The following is a 9,735-nucleotide window of genomic DNA, read 5'->3' on the forward strand; positions in this document are numbered from 1 at the left end:
ACACCTGACATTAATTTCAGACTTACTCAAATACACATATATGCCATTTACACCTGAACACACACACACAGACACACACACAGACACACACACAGACACACACACACACACACACACACACACACACACACACACACACACACATGACTACACACGTACCCCATATGCATATACAAGAAAGAGTGAATAAAAATAGAGGTGATATCTTCTACACTGTTTTCACAGTGACATAATTCCCTTAAAAATTCATTCCACAGAACCTCTATAAAAACAAATGACAGCTTATAGGATTTATTTTTTATCTCAAGGCAATTTATGCTTCAAATTTTAAAGTAAATACCATGTTTTATAACATTTTCAGTGTGTTTCACTCTCTTACTTTAAAATATTATTTATTCTTTGAGAATTACAAATATGTATATAATGTTTTGATCATATATACGCCATGCTACCCCTCCTAAATCCTCTTAGACCCTTACCATTTCCCCCTCCAGAACTCATATTCTATTTAAAATGCTTTTATTTATTCTCTAAAAGTTCCATAATATATATAACACATTATGATAATATCCACCCTCACTCCTTCAGTCCAACTCAGGCCTGAATGTCATATCACATCCCAACTTCATGATCTCCTTTTATAATTTTAATTACTTTAATTTTAAATCTACGGAGTCCAGTTAGTGCTAACATTATGAACATGAAAATCCACCAGGCATGGGGAACCTACACTATTGAAGCTCAGAGAAAATAATGAAAGAGGGAATGAGAAGAGTATAAGAGCAACAAAATGAAGAGAACGAACACTTGGAAATGATGGATGAAATGACTGTTGTATGTACGAACTCAAAGAGAAGCTCTTGTTGCTCATATAAGACATCTATAGATCAAGAAAGTAAATAATTCCAGCATGGACGAAGGCAGGACTCAGCACCTCCCATCCCTACATGAGGATCTATTTTTTAACAACCCATGAAGTCTACTTAAGTGATGTTCATAAAGTGCATGGGTGTAGCAACCTTTAACTGACACATGGGCAACCTAGTACAGGCTATACCCCCTAAGGAAAACCAACAACCATCAACTGGCATCAATTGCCAATAGCTCCTGAACTAGAGGTAAGCACTCATTTGCCGACCTCCTTCTTCCATGCTACAATTTTGTCAGCTTCTAACTTTGAAATTAATTAAACTGGTTTTCACTTAATATTCCCAGAAAGGTGAAGAAAACAAATCACATCACCTAAGAAGGCCTTTGAAAATTTGCTATGTCACATAAGACCATACAACGTTTTAGTACTTGTGAGTTTTTAAAATTCCCTCCAAGTCTGTACCTTACAAAGCATCAGCAAAGCCTAGGGCGTGCATTATGTTTTGGTCCAAATACTGCTAGTCATATGATGATAGACTTTACCCAACTCAGAATTTCCTCTATTCAGTTTACTTATCTACAAATTGTCAGTGAGCTGACTGTAAGCTTTGATCTTGCCCCCTTCTGCTTATGCTCCATGGCGTGGCATAATGCTTTACATACTTTAGTACATTTAATGAGTTCAAAAGGTTCATAGTTTAAAATTAAGTGGTGAGTACATGAATTTTCTTTGCACATTTAAAGTTTAGGGAAGGATACAAGGGAGGGGACAGAGGCTCCAGAAGAAGACCAACAGAGCCAACTAACCTGAGCCCAAGGGGCTTGTGGAGACTGAAGCATCATCCAAGGACTGGACCTAGGCCTCCTACATATATGAAGCTAATGGGCACCTTATTATTCAAATGGGTCCCGTAATAAAGGGAGCAGGGGCTGTCTGTGACAAGTCTAGGGCAACTGGTCCCTGTTGCCTGTTTTAGATCAGTTTCCTTTGGCAGGGCTGCCTTGCCTGGCCTCAGTAGAAGAGGATGCACTCAGTCCTGATTCAACTTCATGTGCCTGGGTGAGTGAGGGGGGGGCTCTCCTTTTCTGAGAGGTAGAGGAAGGAGGAAAGGGATAAGAGAGAAGGATGCTGGGACTGTGAGGAGAGGAGAGGAGCTACAATCAGGATGTACAATGAATTTTATAAAAATCTCTATAATGCAGAAACTTACTATTTTAATTGCATTGCTCTTTCTAGTAAGACTGAAAAAGAACTGTAAAAGCTGAAAAATAAGCCAAATCAAATCTATACAGCTTTCCTATATCCTACTAAACTGTCTATAAGTAGTGCTTCTGATATAATGTAAATAAAAGACTCAGTTCTTTCATCAATGCTAATAGGGCAGCCAATTAAAATCAAGTCATTAATTCAGTTAACACATATTTATGGTTTTCTCTACAATGTGTCACACAATATGGATATTTATGTTGCTGCTTCCATTTCTACATGTCTATACTTAAATTATGTATATATTTATTTTGTATACAAATATTCAATGCTTGCTAAAGTGCCAGAAGCTGAACCAAGCCAATGTTCAGATTATAGATGTCTCCATTTCCTGAAATCAATATTTATAGTATGTAAGGGAAGAATAATATATTGTGTATAAAAACACTTTAAAACAAATTCATCCTATTAATACTAGTGTGTTAATGCTACAGACCTTTATAGAAGGTCCCTGCTGTGTTTTAAAGTGAGGCTAATAGCCTTGAAAATTTATATTCTTAATTGGGCATCAGAAATGTATTTGATTTTCTGATTTTGCATTCCCTTCTCCTTAATTTGTCTCAGTCTGACATCCCTAATAATTTTATGAGACTTCTTTGAACAAGAGCACTAATCACTGAAATCCAAATCCACTGTACATTTAATTGATTTCATTCTTTCTAAAGACTTGGGTAGCATCAAGATGTCCTTTCTTTGCAGGGTAACATCCTCATTTATGTGCCTACCACTAAGATAATATATATATTTCTCTGTGTCCAGAACTCCTAGATAACACAGGATTTACATTATTTATCACTATATTTTCTCCATATAGTATGAATCAATAAAACAGATCTGGTAAATACAGGAGATAATTTCAAATATATGTAACTATAAGAATGTAAATATTGTAAGGTTTGTTTGGTGCAAAGAGTAAAGGGAGAAATTGAGTTAGATTTTTTAAGGTAAGAGAAATACATATTTAACTTCATGTACCATTATTTCCCTGTGAATATTAATACTTAGACAACTAAGGTAACTGATCAAGTATATAGAAACGAACATGAGTAGAGACTGTAAAAGAACATGAAGAGTTGAGTAGAAAGGCACAATGAAAGGAAATAGAGATTCTAGCATATATGGTAGGGGTGGAGAGGATTCCTGGGACTTTTTCTATCATCATATGGTAACAAAATCAATAATCTCCTCATGACCATTAATATTGTGAATGTTTTCCATTCCTGTGTTCCTAATGCTTGCCTATGCAACCTTTTTACAATTTTCATTTCTGCATTTACTTCTGTTTGTATAGCTGCATTTGAGCATATCTCTTGTACAAACTGTTCCGTCCTTGGTCAGTCTGTACTATTGCCCTTAAGATTTGCCTTTAGTTGACCTTCCTAGCATTAAACTCAGCTTCAGAGATTTATTTGCCCTTTTTAAATAAATCAGTTTTTGATACTAGGATGGGAAATACCACAATGAATTGATTATAAAAGCTATAACTTCAAATAAGCCCCTATAGACAACTGTGAGTCCTGGTGTTTTCAGTTTCCGGGCCAATTTAAAATCAGTGTTTGTGTCTTCTGTGCATGATATCTTAAGGTGAATAAAATGCTCGTCATACAAATGACCTCATATGGGTTTATAAAAGTGTATTATTGTGGGAAAAGTCTCTCTTTTTGAAGAAAAAAAAACATTTACTCATTCCTGTCTCCTAAATTGCGTAGATCAAATTTGACTAATCATTCAACAAATATTTTTCCAAATTTTTTCTAAGCATCAAGTTGCCAAATTTTTTTCTAGGTTCCCTCCCTCTAAAGTGGTGTGTGTGTGTGTGTGTGTGTGTGTGTGTGTGTGTGTGTGTGTGTGTGTTCTTCTGAAGAACCTCTATATCTACAGAGGTTTTGATTTAAAAAATATCTGGTAATGTAATAAATATGGGGCTGATTGTAAGGATGATTATCAGATTATCAAGTGGCTATCAAAAACATGAAAGCTGATGGTGACTCAGTGTTGTCAGTGTCCAAATAGGATGGTGTGTTTACCTCATACTCAGATGAAAAAATCTCTCTCTCTCTCTCTCTCTCTCTCTCTCTCTCTCTCTCTCTCTCTCTCTCCCTTCCTCCCTCCCTCCCTCCCCCCCTCTCTCTCTCGTGTGTGTGTAATGTTATAAGTGTCTTTTGTTTGTGATTTACTGTTGCTGGGGTGCGATCTCCTGTTCTTACAGGAAATCTATAGCTCTAAACCACACACTTACTTATAGTGTACATTTCTTGAATTTGTCTTGTACAAATGATACCTGTGGCTTTTACTTAATTAGAAACTTAGTTGTCAGCTATAATGCTCCATAAATTTATAAAGGCAATTTTTAGTCATTTTAAAGATTTGTTTTTATTTATGTGTATTTAAATATGTATAGCAGTGCACACAGAGGCTTGGGTACTGTACCTCTGGGAATTGAAGTTACTGATGACTATGAGCTGCAGACATGAGTGCTGGTCCTTTGCAAAAGAAGCTACTTCTTTTTACTGCTGAACCATCTTGAATGTCTCAACTTTTTATTTTTTAAAACATCACTTTCTGATGCCATATTTTTCTTTTGTTTTTCTGATTTTACAAACAATCCTCAGCACAAGTCATATCTATACACGTACAATACACATACATACACACTTAGAGTTTAGCAAGCTACAGAAATCTGCATACATTAATAAAAGGATACCTTAGATACTAAGACTATTGATAAAAAGACCTAAAATAATTTACTTCTAATAGCCTTAGCCAATACGGTCAGAGGAAAGAACAATTTAATAGTCTGTGGCTCTATGGTTCAGGCAAGCCTTTAAGTTATTGGATTCCACATCCAGCATCCCAGTTCCTTTGCTATAAAATAAAGAAAATAGATTAGATAGCATATAAGTAGATAATTGTGGCCACAATTCCCTTTGTGGGAGATTGCATGCACAGAATATACAACCTTCTTTTCTATGCTACAACTTACCTAAACGCCAATTTTGTCCCCCATTCTTTATTGGCTCACAGAGAAAATAGTTGTCTCAGACCTTGCTGCATTACATGCCTATCCCAAATTTATTAATTACAGCTAAAGAAGACACATTGTTGCATATCTATAATTATATTGTGTTATAAACTAAACCCAAACATATTTCTACAGAACAAAACACTCACTAAAAAGCTATGGCATTAAATTGTAAAGATATAACATCAGTTGTACAATTATAAATTCAGGAACATAAAATGGATCAGTTGGCAGAGTGAATACCTAGTGTACAGTAAGCCTTGTTTTTGACCCCAAGAACCACATAAAATGAGATGCAGTAAGACACAATTGAAATTCTGGAACTTTGAAGCTGCAGGCAGGAGGATAATGAAGTTCAAGGTTACCCTCAGGTAGTGTATGCAAGGTCAGCCTAGGTTATAAAATACCCTAGGTCCAAAAACAGTAAATAAGAAATAGCACATAGTGTGATATTTTTAAAAGAAAAAGCAACTAATCTGAAAGTAGTCAATGTGGATCACATGCCTAAAAAATAATGTAAAGAAACACTGTTAAAAATGGTCAGTGACATCTAAGGGATCATAGATAAGCTATGTGAAATTACCATAAGTCAGAAAGACATGTAATGCTTTTATGTGAAATCCAAGAAAGAAAGATTTAAAAGAAAAAAAAACCCATCAGAGACCTTCAATATGAAATGTTCAAAAAGTTAAATGAAAATAGAACTGAATGACTCATTAACAGATTAGATCATGAATAAGGAAGACTAGCTGAACTTGGAAGAGACGCCCTTTGAAATACCCAAGTCATGCCAATAATAATAACTGCCTATGGGATAGCATTAATTAAGAGACATTAAGACTTCTTAAATATTAGAATACAAGGAAAATAAAGACAATTGCAGAGAATATTTATTGAATAAAATAGAAGATAATGCTCCGAATCTTGGCTAAGATAGATAAGTAGATAGACAGTAGGTAAGTAGATAGATGGATAGATAGATAGATAGATGCACAGAATATTTATAGAATACCAAACTGCCATGATGAGGCTGAATCTTTAGGATGATATAGCATCTCTAAAACAGACAAGGAAAGAAATTGAAATGTGCACCAGAAAAGTACAAAATCACATCGAAGGCTATCCTCCTTATGCTAACAGCATATTCACCAGGAGAAACCATAGCAACCAAGACCAAAAAATGACATATTAGAAGGCCAGAAAAAAATAACTCTAAGTTGCTATTATTTTAGCTGGCAGAAATGAAAGGAGAAAAAAATGCTGTATTTTCTAACAGTAGGCAGAATATATACATACATACATATATATATATATATATATATATATATATATGTCATATGTGTTTTATATAAAGGGAATTTATTAAACTGGGTTACAGGAAGTGAACCAGGTAGTCCAACAATGGCTATCTCATGGTAAAAAGGCCAAGAATACTGGAATTGTTAAGTCCACAAGGCTAGATGTTTCAATAGTTTCAATCTAGTGCTGGAACACAGGAAGATTTGTGGAAAGCTGATGCTGTTCAGTTTAAAATAGTATCCTGAAGGAGTTGCATTTAATACTGTTTGTATCAATAGGATAAACAAACTTGCCAGTGAGAGTGAGGAGATGCAGGTAAAAGCAGTTTTCTTATATGTCCTTTAATGTAGGCTACCACTAGGATGTGTAGGCCATATTTAAGACGACTCTTCCTGCTTCAAACTATCTGATTAAGAAAATCCCTCACAGGAGTGCTCAGGAGTGTGGGTACCAGTTAATTCAGCCAAAGTTGGATTGACAATTGAGATTAGCCATCACAAATACCATAAAAGAAATGTGGTAATTAAGGGAACTCATGACTACCAAGACTTGATTGAGGGAGTTCTTCTGAAGGGGAAAAACAAATCCATGATGCCCATCATGAAAGTATGGGATAGTACAAATTTCACTAGAATAGTTGATGCATAGAAGAGCTTTAAGAAGGAAATAGAGGTAGTAGTAGGTTTCTGGAAGTGTTGTCAGCATCCCACTACACACCTCTAGTCCATCCAAGCTCTTGTTTGCTACCTCATATTCCTTTGTCCAGGTCCTATGATGACCTCTACTAAAGCTCCAAGCACAAGTCTTGTAGATGCTGGAGTCTTCTCAGTCACTGGTCATGGGAATGACTGGAGCTGCCTTGGATTTTCGATTTGTTTCAAGCCTCAGAAGCAATCAAAGGTACAGTTGTGGTGCCCAACTACTACCAACAACTGCACACTAAAATACAGAATGTTAGGGTAAGAAAGACAACAACTTTCTTGCATAGTTTACTCTGATTAGAATTCCCTAAATCCCTCCTGGAGTTCTTCAGATCAAACTTATGTTTAATACTAATATCAACAGAATTGTATGCTTCTGCCTGTAGCTTATTATTTTTCATCTGCATATAAAGTGCGAGGACAAGCCAGTGATATAGTTCAGCAGGTAAAAGCACTTACCATACAAGCTTGATGACCTGAGTTCAATTTCCAGAACCCATAGTAAAAGTAAAGAACCAAATGCTGCAAGTTGTCTTCTTATCTTTACACAGACACACAGACACACACAGACACACACACACACACAGACACACACACACACACACACACACACACACACACACACACACACACACATACTACTACTGCTGCTGCTGCTATTGCTACTGCTACAGCTACAACTGATAATAATAATATTATTGTTATTAATACATTTTAAAGATTAAAAATATTAGAGCTAGCTACTATTTACCATGATTAAGGTATGTCATTGTTTATGCTGAAGTCATCATGTTTTCAGCAAATAAACCCATTTCACAAGCAACGAATGTAGTCTACCATTGGCCTCAAGTGAAACTCTGTGAGGCTCCTCCAGAGTCAAGAATAGTATTATAAAGAATGACTTATGGGCACATGTGGTTCTTCAACTTATGCCTTGCAAGGCAAAGTATATACCTAGGTCATGTCTGTACATTCAGAATTTTACATAACTTTGAAAATATAATAAAAATCAGGTTAAAGTCCTCTATGATCCTAAGGCATACTTTTTTCTATCTACCCTTTTAGTCTGTGTCCATCACACATGTAATTCGGGATTGTTATTTTTCATTTAGTCTGTTTTTTAATATGGAAAGCATTTTAAAAGTAGACACTAAACATAACAAAGAATTAACCATCCACAAATATTACAAGGAGAGGACAGAAATAGCAATGAATATTTCAAATAATTAGAAGAAAATCAGCAAAATATTAAGAATGGCTCTTACCTATCAACAATAAATTTGAATGTAAATAAACTAAATTCTCCAAATAAAAGACAATATCCTCTGGATAAATTAAAAATCAAGAACAAATAAGTATACCTAGAAATAAATTTCTTTTCCACGGATGAAACAAACTGACAGTGGAATAATAGAAAATGGCATTGTATTGTGAAAGGCTCAAAAAGTCAAAAATTGTAGGTGTATGTATTAAATTAGGAGTTGAAAAAGAAGGTTATTACTTATTTAATCTCTTTACAACTTGATCCCAGCCTCCTTCATCCTCTCCTCCCAGTCTCACACTTATGGCCCTTCCCCCATACCCCACGGGGTATCAACCCACCCTGGCACCTCAATTGGCAGCAGGACTAAGAGTATCTTTTCCTACTGGGGCCTGACAAGGAAGCCCAGCTAGGGTAAAGGGATCTAGTGGCAGGCAACAGAGTTAGAGACAGCCCCTACTTGCATTGTTAGGGAACCCACATATTGAACAAGCTGCACATTTGCTATCTATGTGTAGTGGGTCTAGGTCCAGTCCATACATGCTCTTTGGTTGGTGATTCAGTCTCTGTGTGCCGCTGTGCTCCCAGGTTATTTGATTCTGTAGGTCTTCTTGTGGTGTGCTTGACACCTCTGGATCCATCTATCTTTTCACCTACTCTTTCACAGAACTCCCCTACCTTGGCCTATTGTTTGGCTGTGAGTTTCTGCATCTGTTTCCTTCAGCTTTTGGATGAAGCCTCTCAGAAGACACTTATGCTAGGCTCCTGTCTGCAAGCATAGCAGAGTATCATTAATAGTGATGATGGTCTGTGTCTCCCCATGGTCTGGGTCTCAAGTTGGGCCAATCATTGGTTTGCCATGCCTTCAATCTCTGCTCAGTCTTTACCCCTATACTTCTTTGGGGTCAAATGTTTTATGGGTGGGTTGTTGTCCCCTTCCCTCCACTGGAAGTCCTACATGTCTACAGGAGATAGCAACTTCAGGCTCTATATACCCCAATGCTAGGAGTCTCAGCTAGGGTCACCTCCATAGACTCCCTGGAGCCTCCCCTGTCCCAGAGATGGCCTCACTGATTTCCTTTCTCACAGTCCTCCCCACCCCTGCTTTCCCCACACCTCATACCCAGCCCCAACCCTCTCTCACCTGATTGCCTTAGTCCATCTACTTCAGATGTCTACTTTATTTCCCCTTCTGAGTGAGATTGCAGCATCTTCTTTTGGGCCCTCCTTGTTACTTAGCTTCTTTGGATCTGTTGGTTGTAACATGGTTACACTGTACTTTGTATGTGATTCTTGGTCTGGGTTACCTCACTCA

Source organism: Acomys minous (assembly GCF_964271855.1).
Source record: "Acomys minous genome assembly, chromosome: 7".
Taxonomy (NCBI): Eukaryota; Metazoa; Chordata; class Mammalia; order Rodentia; family Muridae; genus Acomys; species Acomys minous.